Raw genomic sequence first — 12,699 nt, forward strand, 5'->3', positions numbered from 1 at the left:
TTACTTAATATGTACAAAACACGTATTAAATATTCTAAACCCAGAAAATACCATCTAAACAAAGTGGTAAGACTTAAATAGCACCAAGAATGAGACAATGAACATCATGTACCTGCAGAAATCATGTACTAAGAACACAACATCAATACATGGTACTTCCTCATACAATGTATAAATCACAAAGAAAACATGAAACTAAATTCTGGAACATTCTGTAAAATAATTGTCTTATATTCTCTAAGAATACCAAGGTAATGAAGACAAGGAAAGACTGAGGTGCCGGGCGTGGTGGCTCACGCCTGTAATCCCAACACTTTGGGAGGCCGAGGTGGGTGGATCACAAGGTCAGGAGATCGAGACCATCCTGGCTAACGTGGTGAAATCCCGCCTCTATTAAAAATACAAAAAAAATTAGCTGGGCGCCTGTAGTCCCAGCTACTCGGGAGACTGTGGCAGGAGAATGGTGTGAACCCAGGAGGTGGAGCTTGCAGTGAGCCGAGATGGCGCCACCACACTCCACCTGGGCAACAGAGGGAGACTCCCTTTAAAAAAAAAAAAAAAAAAGGACAAAGACTGAGGAACTGTTCCATATTGAAGAAAACTGAAGAAACATGACAACTAAATGCCACATGTGATCTTGGATTGGATCCTGGACTTCATAAAGAATGTTATGATAATTGGCAAAATTTGAATAGGGTCTATGGATTGGATGGTAATATGTTATCATTGTCAATTTCCTAATTGTAAAGATTTAATTGTGATTACATAGGAGAGTGTCCTTGTTTTTAGGAAATACACATTGAAAGTAATAAGATACCATGTCTGAAACTTACTCTCCAATGCTTCAGAAAAGTATATAGTAATATGCACATATTATGTATATTGTGTGTTGTTTGTGTGTATAGAGAGAAAGACAGACAGAGAGAATGGTAAAATAAATGCACTAAAAGAATATTTGGGAACTTGATTGAGGAGTACTATCAAGATTGAGAGATCTTTGTGTTGTTTCTGCATCTTTTCTATAAATTTAAAATCATTTCAAAATAAAAAAAGAACAAAGCTTAATTTTCAGTACCCCTCAATAAAATAGCAGGAAGCCCTCTTTTTTAAAACAACAAATATGTGTGCGTACACATACACACACAAATACAAGCAGCAATGGCCCAGAGTCTACAAACAATAATTCAAGGTTATATTAAACTATCAAAATATAACAAGGAAAAATACTTGTCCATTTCACCCAGTTCTGTTTCCCAGAAGATAAATCTCAAAATTTGGGTTCCAATTTTATGTCCACTTTTCTCTATTTCAATTTATTGATTTCCAGTTTCTCAGAGAATTATTTTGGCAGATTGTACCTTTTCTAATATTTCTCAGTGAGGCCACCTTCCAAATAGTCTATCTAAAGTTTTATAAATGTTCTCAATATAACCACATATCATATCTCTCCCATGTGGAAAATAGAGAGATTTTAAAATTCATACACAATACCTAGTATTTTAATTTGAGGAATTGTGCCTGAAAATTAACTTTTCTCCCCTAGTGTTTGGACGTAAAACATGGGGCCTTGGATGGTAGGCAGGGAAGGCGGGTATTACTGGAGGTGTTTCCTTCCAGGATAGGAGTTTTATAATACAATAAATTTCATGTTTTCTGTGTGATTTTCTTTAATTCTAGATATTATCTTTCATGATTAAAGTTTAAGACTATCTTCTAGTTAGGATATCTTTTAGAAAGAAAATCTTGGTCTCAGTATGTGAGTGATAAGCTATAATAACCAATTCTCTGTGTTACACTCTTTTAAATTTTAAAATTTTAAATCAATTAACAACTGAGTTTTAGGAAGTATATTAGTCAGGGTTCTCTAGAGGGACAGAACCAATAGGATATATATATGTAAAGGGGAGTTTATTAGACAGAATTGACTCAAACTATTATAAGGTAAAGTCCCACGACAGGCCATCTGCAAGCTAGGGAAACAGAGAAGCTAGTAGACTGGCTCAGTCTACATCCAAAAGCCTCAAAACCAGGGAAGCCAACAGTGCAATGCTTAGTCTGTGGCTGAAGAACTGAGAGCCCCCAGGTGGCCACTGGTCCAAGTCCCAAAGTCCAAAGGCTGAAAAACTTGGAGTCTGATGTCTAAGGGCAAGAGAGGAAGCAAGCCTCCTGCAGGCCATGGGAAGAAAGAGCTAGACAGAGAAGACACAGCAAGCTGCTCATCCCCTTCTTCAGCCTGCTTTGTTGGCGCCACGATGGCAGCCAATTGGATGGTGTGCACTCAACGTTTAGGGTGGGTCTTCTTCTCCCGGTCCACGGGCTCCATGTCGGTCTCCTCTGGCAACACCCTCACAGACACACTCAGAAACAATACTTCATCAGCCATCTAGGCATCCCTCAACCCAGTCAAGTTGACACCTAATAGTAAATAACATAAAAGTTATAAACTTCTCCCCCAAAAGAAACTAAATGCTGTGTTTGCTATATTGTGATGACGAAGAAATTGAGTTTTGGTAGAAATCTAGTGTTACAGAAGTCCCAGCTAGATTAAAAATGGTGATGATGAGATGATGATGTCGATAGTAGTGGTAGTGATGGTGCTGATTGTGAGGATGATTATAAAGAAGAAGGAAGAGGGAATTAGAATGACAATGTTAAGGATTATATGTACCAACATTTGAGAGCCTATTTAGGTCCTGTTTTAAGTGCCCCACATACCCTTAGCATACTTAATCATTAAATAACTCCATGAGGTAAGTATTATCATTATGCACATTTTGGAAGGGAAAAATAGTTCCAGAGAGATCAGGTAAATTGCCAAAGGTCACAGAATGAACAAAAGGTAGAACCAAGCTCCAAACCCGGGTCAATATGTCTCCCTCGCAGTAACGTGTTGAATTGGGAGTTGCCCTTCTCCTTCCTGGCCCCTCTACCAACACACATCAACTATATTCCCTGAATGTTCACAGAACATAGAAGTTGCATGGAAAATAATTTTAATCCTGTCCACTGTTATACTTCAGATATACAGACATATACGCCTGACATATATAGGGGGACTATGGAAGCAACATTATAGATGGCAACCAAGAAGCCTGTGTGTTAGAGAAGAGAGAAATTCATAAGTGAGGGCAGCCTCAGTAACTGCTTGAAGGAAGCAAGAGCAGTGGTTCATGATACAGACCCTACTAGAATCCACACTAACCTAGAGAAAGTGTTTCTCTGCTCTGGAAAGATGAAAACTAAATTGCAAATCTGAAAGAAAAACAACCGAAGATTCCAGCAACTCTGCTGAGTGGCCTTCTCCCCGTCTCATTGCCACTGAATAGGGGATGCAAGAGGGAGAAGGTACTACCCGGATTACGGTGGGGAAAGCAGTCACGTCAATCACGTTCAAGGTAGAGAAGGTCAGCAGAACTGCCTGGGCAGCCAGAGGGGACATCAAGAGCCAGCGGGCATTGGAGCAGTCCAGCACTCAGCCATCAAGAAGGACAAGCTGAGAAAGAGCTGCAGCCGAGGCAGGCAGGGGAACAGCAAAGCTGGAGTATGCATTTCAAACTAGGACACCTTTCTTGGAAACCTGAACTGAGAACCCAAAAAACAGAAGGACTGAGTTTCTCTGTTTAAGGGTGAGAGCTCTTCAGTTCTGAGACCTAGAAGTAAAGCCTTAAGGTGGCCTATTCTTAGGTCTACAGAGTCTAGGCACCCAAGCATGCTTGGGTTAACACTAATTTAATAACAGGCTACTCTATTTTTAATAAATATCTAGATTTGCTTTCTTGTATTGAGTCCTTAAGATGCCTACTTTTACTTCATAAGTTTCTGTTATAAAAGATGAGCCAGGAAAAACCAAACTATGATTCTGTGTGTTTTCCTAACAAACCATTCAACCATCCAAATGTGAAAACTGATGATTTGCTATCTTTCAGATTGCTCTTCCCACACGGTGGTAAAAGCTTGTTTAGACATTCAAACGGATCTGGTGTGCTACCATGACTTCATTCATTCACTCATTCAGCAAATATTTGCTGAGCGTTTACTCTGTGCCAAGTACTTGATACGCACAAAGCAAAGATTCCCCACTTTCATGAAGTCTGTAGTGTGGTGAGAGAGATCACTTACATAATGCATAATTAATAGGTTAATTATTGGGGATGTTAGAAGATACAAGTGCTGTGGAGAAAATAAAAAGTCAAGCAGAGTAAAGAAATCAGAAATGGCAGACAAGGGTTGAAGTGTCAAGGCTGAAGTATTAAGTTTTAACATTTCGTAATGGAAACAGTCAGAAATGTTTAATGTGATCCATCCCCAGGCTGTCTCCAAATACTCCACCAACAACTCACTATAAGGCTGTCCAGATAAGAACTTCAAATTGGAATTATTTAACTTGAATTATTGAATTCAAGTTATTAAATGTAACTATTTAACGTATAGGATGACATAATTGAGTGATACATCATAGAGTTGTATAGCTTTCGAAATGAAAAAGGTCTAATTAGAAAACTGATGACTTCTCATCCCATAGGTAAGAAAATTAGACCCTGAGAATTTAGGTGATTTGACCAAAATCACTGAGTCAGTAAATAGCATTAAAATGTAGTTTTATCAAAAAAGTGTTTTCTGTAAGCACAAATTTCAGTTTTTTTGTAATGAGTTTACTTCTCTATTTCCTGTTTACTTTTTATTCCTAATTCCCACACAATTAGGGAATTTCATTTCCCAATTCATCCTGTTTCCCTCTGCCCTGCTCCTTAGTTATTTAGTTGTGTGTGTGTGTGTGTGTGTGTGTGTGTGTGTCCTTTAAGGTGTTTCTTTATGCAGATACAAGAAAATATGAATATATTATTTAATCACTTGTAAATACAAAAGTAACATGTAGATACTGCTTTATACTTTCATTTACTTAGTTGTCTTTTAAAAGAGATTCCTTACCTATTTCCTTAAATTCTGCAGTTCCTATTTTGCAATGAAGGATATAATACTAGCAATGATCTTTTCTCAGTAGAGATTGAGACTGTGGAACAGAGTTCTTTAATCAAGGTGCAGATAACAGAAAGCCTGACTTACAGAGATTCAAACAAATAGGCATTTTATTCTTCTCTTACAACAGAATCCCCAAAGTCGGTGGTTGCTGGCATTGAGTCAGCAGTTCAGGGATGAATCAGGGACCTGGATCTTGTTTTCTCATGCTACCATTCTTGAAAGTTGGCTTTTATCTTCTTGCTTGCAATTGTAAAAGCCTATTGTACCTTTAGGCATTATCTACATGGATGGAGAGAGGTGATTAAGAGGCCCCCTCCTCAAGCAAGTTTGCATGATTGTTCAGGAAAGAAAGCCCTCCCTGCTAGCCCTCCCATTACACTTCACTGGCAAGAGCTGAGTCACATGCCCACTCTTAGATCAATCACAGGCCAAGAGGAATAAAATTACCTTAGCCATATAAACCAATCAGATATATTGGGATGCCAATTTTTTGTAATGGTTGCATAGTATTCCATTATACAGAAATAACTGGTTCTCTATTGATGGACTTTAGATTGCTTTCAGTCTTACACTATTGCAAGCTATGCTGCAATGACTATTTCTGGAATTACGCTATTTTGCACAAATTGCTACTTTATTTGAAAAATAAATATCTAGAAGTACGAATTATTTTAACCAATTTTAAATGGAAACAATGTTCTGAAATACGTAGTGCAGAACAAAACATGACATGTTTGTGAACATTATTTTTAGGTTGATTGATCTGATTTAATAATGTTTCATTCATTGATTCAACAATTATTTTTAGATTCACTACTATAGAGAGCTCTGTATAATTTCAAGGAATACAACCATAATCTTTGCCTTCAAAGGACATAAAAGTTTGAGAATTTACCAGGCTGAAGTTAATTAATTTAAAACTTTTTCTAATTTAATGTATGTCTTAATATTGATAATGTTCAAATGGAGGCAATTAATAGACCTTTTTCTCCCTAAGGTATATATAATCATTTTTCCAACATGGAAAAGCAATCCTTCAAAATTTTAGACATTTTACTAAAATAACTTATCAGCCTTAGGGTTGCTATTAATATATTAATTTTGTCATTGTTATGGTGACTTCAAATAAGTCTAGTTTGCAGTTTGACACACTGATTCCTCTGGGTTTTTTCCTACACTTTAAGGTTTCACTGTGCTTCCCTGGATATAAGTTTTGTAAACCAGTTCCTGAAAGACAGGGAACAATAGCCCAACTCTTAAAGAACAAAATATTATTTTCAAGATTGTTTTGCCACATATTTTCAGGAAAGAATTCAGAAGTAAAGGCATTCGTTAAAATTTTTTCAAACGTAAGTGGAGGCCACTAAAGACACCCACTCTACAAAATCAACACTTACAGAGCTGACAAATTGCATAAAGGGCCTTTGTGGATATTGATACTAGCTATTCAGACAGAGGAGGCTGTCCACCAAGAATTTATCAAGGGGATCTACAGAAAAACTAATTGCCCAAATCTCAGAATGTTCCTAGCCAGTGTTGTTAGGGAATAAATAATAACAAACAATTAAGACACCAAGTATAAGGAAACAAATATCTTAAAGTTAAAAAAGTAACTCATCTAAATTGAGGACCTCCAGGAAGAGGGTTTGAGTCAGATCTAGAGCTGTAGTCCAAATTTGAAGTTAATTGCTACTTTTATAGGGCCAGGGAAAGCCCTGGCTTCAGAACAGTGTCATGATGGCTCTGTGGGGTTTTTAAAATCATTACACTGTATATAGTTTAGATAAGTAAAAAACTGCATTTTCATAAATCTAGATTTTAAAAATGTAATGCATTCTTCCTCTTCCTCTCACTTTTCTTCTTGTCTCCTTCCCTCTTTCCTTCTCACCCTTCCCACATTCTCCTTCTCCCTTTTCCTGTCCTTTCAATCCCTTCCCTAACACTTCAGCCCAAAAGCTATTAGGCAGGATGGAGCAAGACACAGTGGGAAGGAGGACTACTCAGTTTCACATGTTAAAACTCCAGTGAGATGAAGAGGGTTCTGCACTAAGGTATGGTGGTGATGGGTGGCCCAGCATGTAAGGTTGCCAGATTTAGCAAATAAAAATACAGGAAGTCCTGTTAAAATTTGAATTTCAAATAAACAGTGAATAATTTTTAGTACAAGTATATCCCATGCATTATTTGAGACATACTTATTTGAAATTCAAATTTAATTGGATGTCTATCTTTTATCTGCCAACTCTGTGTCTGAGCCCGGTGTGGATGGGAAGGGCATTCACATGGGAAGGGGCAGAGGGGGCAGCAGGTTAGCATGGGGTGCCAGAGCCAGGCAAGATGCCAGGAACATCCCAAAAAGAGAGGGACAATGACCCAAGAGATTGTTTATGCACATGGGAATTGATCAAGTAAGAAAATACATTGAGGAGAATTTTGAAGATGGGAGCACAAATTTGGAGTGGGAGAAAACTAGAATAAGACATGTTACGGAACTGATTGAGCTTAGAGATACTGGTGTGAACGTATGGTTGATAACTTTAAAATGCCATATGTACATATTTGCTTTATATGCATAGAATGCCTCTAGAATGTGCGCAAAAGAGTTGTAGCAGTGTTTACCTCTAGGGAGTAGGAGTGAGTGGCTGGGGCACGAGTTGGAAAAATTACTTTTCCTTATTTTCCTTTGCTACTTTTTAAATTTTTTATTTACATTTAATTTATTTTTTAAGTTTAAATTTTAATTTAAATTGTGCTGTGTACATTTTCTGCACTAGAAAATGTATTTTTAAAATATTGATGAATTTAAAAAATACAACTGGCTTTATTTCAAATTAGAAAGCTTAGAGATTTTCTAGGCCAAATTCCTGTATCCTTGAGGTCACAGAAACAAATATAGTAGTGAGAAAGGGCTCTGGATTCAAATTCTGATACTGTCACATGGCAGCAAAGTGCCCTTGTCTCTCCGAACGTCACTTTCCCCCACTATAGGGCAGAGCACAGAGCAAGGGCTCTGAAGTCAGCCTGCTTGAGGATGAGTCCTGTTCAGTTTTACCTTGTCCCAGTGCATGAGCGTGGGCAAGTCAACTGGGTCTCTAAACTGCAGACTTTATGATTGCATTAGCTTTATTCCATCAAATCTAAGAAGCCCTGGGCTGCTTGAAATGCACAATTATTTTATGTTCTACTAACAACTTTTATAAGTGCTAGAATTTATTGTAAGATGTCAACCACTGTGAAATGCAGGCTGATTTCAGAGACATTAAAATGTGAAAAACATGCATCTTAGAATCAATGTAGTATGATCGCACTTACTAAAGGGGAAAACATGACAGAAAAAGAGGTTCAACGGTAATCGAGAAGTAAGTTGACAGAAGTGAAGATTATCAGGCTAGCATCTAGTAAACATTATAGATGGGAGAAAAAAAGGAAAGTGAAGATATAATGGGAGGTAAATACTTCAATCTTTGCACAATTTAGACCAAGAAAATAAAAACAGTTTGCACGCAATTGTGAGCAAACAAAAAATATAAACAAAATAGAATTGGGGTTACCTCCCAGGAAAGGTTGCACTGCTGTCAATAATGTGACCAAGGTGGTGGCTCAAATCCCAGCACTTTGGGAGGCTGAGGCAGGCAGATCACTTGCGCCCAGGAGTTCAAGACCAGCCTGGGAAACAGGATGAAACCTCGTCTCAAAAAAAACAAAATTATCCAGGCGTGGTGGCGCACCTGTAGTCCCACCTACTTGGAGGGCTGAGGCAGGAGGAACACTTGGGCGGTGATCTTGCCAAAGCACTCTAGCACCGGCAACAGAGTGAGATTCTGTGTCTCTATTAATAATAATACTAATGTGACCAAGAACTGAAACCCACTCCCTACCTTATAATGACATGTTACTAGGAGGCAGCAGATGTGTAGTTCTAAGTTGGGCACGGAAGCAGGCAGCACTAAGGACCAGTCAGTTGAGTCGGGGTATAGACTGTCTCTGGGCTTGCACCTGGGTGAAGTCAAAAGAGATAATAAAAAGGGGATTTGGGGAGGTCTGTAAAATATGTAACCTAAGCATGAATGCCTGAGAACTTTGGGGGAACTCTGGGCCTGTTTAATTCTCCTGTTGACCCTGATGAGACACTGAAATTTTAAAAAAGAGCAAGACATGATGGTGCGTCTGTGTAGTCCCAGCTACTGGGGAGGCTGAGGTAGGAGGATTGCTTGAGCCCAGGAGTTCCAGATCAGACTGGGCAACATAGCAAGATTCCTTCATTAAAAAAAAATGTTTTAGGCCAGGTGTGGTGGCTCACACTTGTAATCCCAGCACTTTGGGAGGCCGAGGCAGGCAGATCACAAGGTCAGGAGATCGGGACCATCCTGGCTAATGTGGTGAAACCCCGTCTCTACTAAAAATAAAAAAAAATTAGCCGGGCTTGGCGACACGTGCCTGTAATCATAGCTACTCGGGAGGCTGAGGCAGGAGAATTGCTTGAACCCAGGAGGTGGAGGTTGTGGTGAGCCGAGCTTGCATCACTGCACTCCAGCCTGGGTGACAGAGTGAGACTCCATCTCAAAAAAAAAAAAAGTTTTAATATAAAAAATAATAATAATTAATAATATGGCTGTGTACCTAGATGGCCTTCACTATCCACCAGCTAGTCAGCACTCTACACCAGAACTGAGTCCTGGAAGGAGGGAACCACTGCTACGGGTGGCAGACAGTAGCACTGTTCAGTATCCCTGTTTGGGATGAGGGGTAGTCCTTCCTGATTTCCTCTTGGGCGGCGATCAGGGAGGGTGGGGTTGGAGTGGAGGTGGGGGGGTGAAGAGGGAGTAGACACTTACCTCATAGAAGCGTTGTAGGAATTAATAACATCACCATGTGTGGTACATGGTAAGTGCTCAGTAAATGCTAGCTATTGTTAAATTAAAAAAAAAAAAAAAAAAAAAAAAAAAGCTTTTCATGCCATAAAATGCTATGCAAATATTTATATTGTGTAATTTTTTAAGCACCATCAAGATTAGATCCTGATTCTTGGGACTTGCGATTCAGACCACTTTGCAACATGCCACACTATGCTTATTTCATGCACTATTACTTTAAATTGAAATCTTTTTCAATAAACTGCATTATATATACTTCTTTATAAACAATATTTTTGTGCATGGGTGCTGTGTATCTTTCAGATATTTCCATAATATATACACACAACGTAACACAGAAACACAGATTTTTCTTTCAAAGAGCAAAGCTTCAGCAGTTTCTCTTGAATTTTATTCTGTCATTTGACTACATTATATTTCTGATGTTCAATTTGTACTGAGTACATTACGGGCTTCTCTAGGGAACAGAAAGAATTTTTTTAAGTAAACATAAAATGCTTTGATAAATCAAAACATGTGAATGAGATTTCTGTTAAAAATTTTCCAATCTGTTTTGAGACTTGAAATAAAGCTGTCTTTAACATAATAAAACCCGTTAACCTAAAGTCAACAACAAAATAATAATAATAACTCATTTGTTATAGAAGTAATGTATAGGACTTATTTTGAAAGGTTAGTTATATTAAACACAAAGGGAATCTTGCTATAAACTAACAGTAAAGAAACTTAAGAGCTATTAAGGTCTATGCTATCTGACTTAAGTTGACAATAAGTATAAGTTTTTGGAATCCATGCGTAACTATTTATATCATAAACTAGCCATTATGTCTCTCATGTTGGAAAGTTAATCCTATTCTAAATATTCTGGAATCTCACCTCAGTGCTAGCTCCATAAGAACAGGGACCTTTGCCTTGCCCATCCCCAGCTGTATTCCTCGCAACTAGAATAATGTCTGCCATAGTAGGGTTCAATAAATCCTAAATGAACAAACAATATACATAGATTTTTGAAGATTTAAGAAATCCCAACAATCAAAATTTCAAATATAGGCCGAGAGCAGTGGCTTACGCTTGTAATCTCAGCACTGTGGGAAGCCCTGGTGCATGGATCACTTGAGCCCAGGAGTTTGAGACTACCTGGGCAACATGGTGAAACCCTGTCTCTACAAAAATTAAAAAAAAATTTTAAAAAAATTAGCCAGGTATGGTGGTACACGCCTGTAGTCCCAGCTACTTGGGGGGCTGACGCAAGAGAATTGCTTGAGCCCGGGAGGTCAAGACTGCAGTGAACCATGTTTGTGCCACTGCACTCCAGCCTAGGTGACAAAATTAGACCCTATTTTGGAAAAAAAAAAAAATCCAAAAATAAAAAACAGGTAGTTGGGGAATGATAATTTAAAATACAAAATGGTCCTGTGACCTTGCAAGTTTGATCTAGGTCAAAATATAGTGGAACAGAGATCTGAAAATCTCAACTCAGCTGACCATCTGTGTTTAGTCAGCTATGAAGCTATGCCATTTAACTTCTCTGAGTTTCAGTTTCTTCTTCCCCTCTAAAATGACTGGAGGTGTAAGGAGGGAAAGATAGCTGTAACTAATGATTCTAAGGGCCCTTCTAGTCCCCAAATTCGGTGACACTGTGAGATATAAAGCCCCACTCCAAGGCATTTATATATATGTTTACACTTTTTTACCTAAGATGAAAACAGAGAAACTAATAGCTAAGTCACCAAAATTGGTAATGTTGTAGAGACTGTAGAGTGGCCTTCAAAACCTGTTCTCCCCTTCCTCCTGTGCACAGAGCTAAGCTACATTTCCCCTGCTCCTGTGCAATGAGGTGTGGCCATGTGGCCATGTTCTAGGGAATAGAGTGTTAGCAAGTGGTATGCACCACTTCCAAACCTGGCTCATAAACCCTCACATGTATGCACTGCCAAACTCTTGCCCTTCCAGTTGTCAGGAATGATGAACTCCACTCCCACCTCAACACATATAGCCAGAGTGACTTTAGAAGCCATGTCTTGAACATGGTAGACTCACTATCAGTCTGAATTACTGAATAACTTCATGCAGCAGAACACCTACTCCCTTTCTCACCCCCAGAAAATTTGGGATACAATTCTCCATGGGTCTCTCAGGTTTTTTGTTTTGTTGTTGTTATTGCTGTTTTTTTTTTGCACACCCTATGAGCAAAAGTGCTCAATCCCTGCAATTCTTGAACCAAGTCTATTAAAAAAAAGCATTGAATCCCTTTGTTCTGGGCTGTCTTTTCAAGAACGTTTGTATAGTGAACAACCTTGAAAGATAGATAGGGTCTCCCTTGGAAGCAAAGGACAGATTTGTTTACTGTATCATATAATAAAGATGGTATCTCCCTATGGGGCAAAAGGCAGTTATGCTTGCAGCTCATTTAAAAAGTTGTGGGTTCTCTAAGCTCCAGGATCCTTAGCTTTGGCATAATCTCTCTCCATGAGCAACACTCACCAGGGACAATCCATATGGCTTCTGTGGGACTTGGGAGACGTGGGGGAACTGACATAAACATGAAGCTTATGTTGCTTGCTATGGCATGAGTAATAAAGTCATTTGTCTCTGACCCAAGAATTTCATGTCTTCTGCCAACTTCCATGAAACTATTATGGGCTAATTTGTAGTAGGCTTGCAAGTAGGATAAGATCCCAGACATTCACAGTACATGACACCCACTTACTTTCTCACCCTAGAAAACCCCTGGACTCATATGAACAACACATTAGTCTAGGTCTATTTTTATAACCAGTACAGCAGCAGTCACATTCCTATTAAAAATCAACAAGAAGTTAGAGTAGATAACCTTATATTTGTC

The 12,699-nt window shown here is 38.6% G+C and overlaps 1 long non-coding RNA gene across 1 annotated transcript in view; it reads right to left on the bottom strand.

Moving 5' to 3' along the window:
* Positions 1–12,699, bottom strand: part of LOC108542631 (uncharacterized) — a 46,384-nt gene that overhangs the window by 13,888 nt on the left and 19,797 nt on the right. The window contains exon 3 of the long non-coding RNA XR_001889317.1: positions 8,859–8,976. This is a non-coding gene — a long non-coding RNA (uncharacterized LOC108542631). The remainder of the gene's footprint in view (positions 1–8,858; positions 8,977–12,699) is intronic.

Source organism: Rhinopithecus bieti, unplaced genomic scaffold (assembly GCF_001698545.2).
Source record: "Rhinopithecus bieti isolate Rb0 unplaced genomic scaffold, ASM169854v2 scaffold_19708, whole genome shotgun sequence".
NCBI classification, from domain to species: Eukaryota; Metazoa; Chordata; class Mammalia; order Primates; family Cercopithecidae; genus Rhinopithecus; species Rhinopithecus bieti.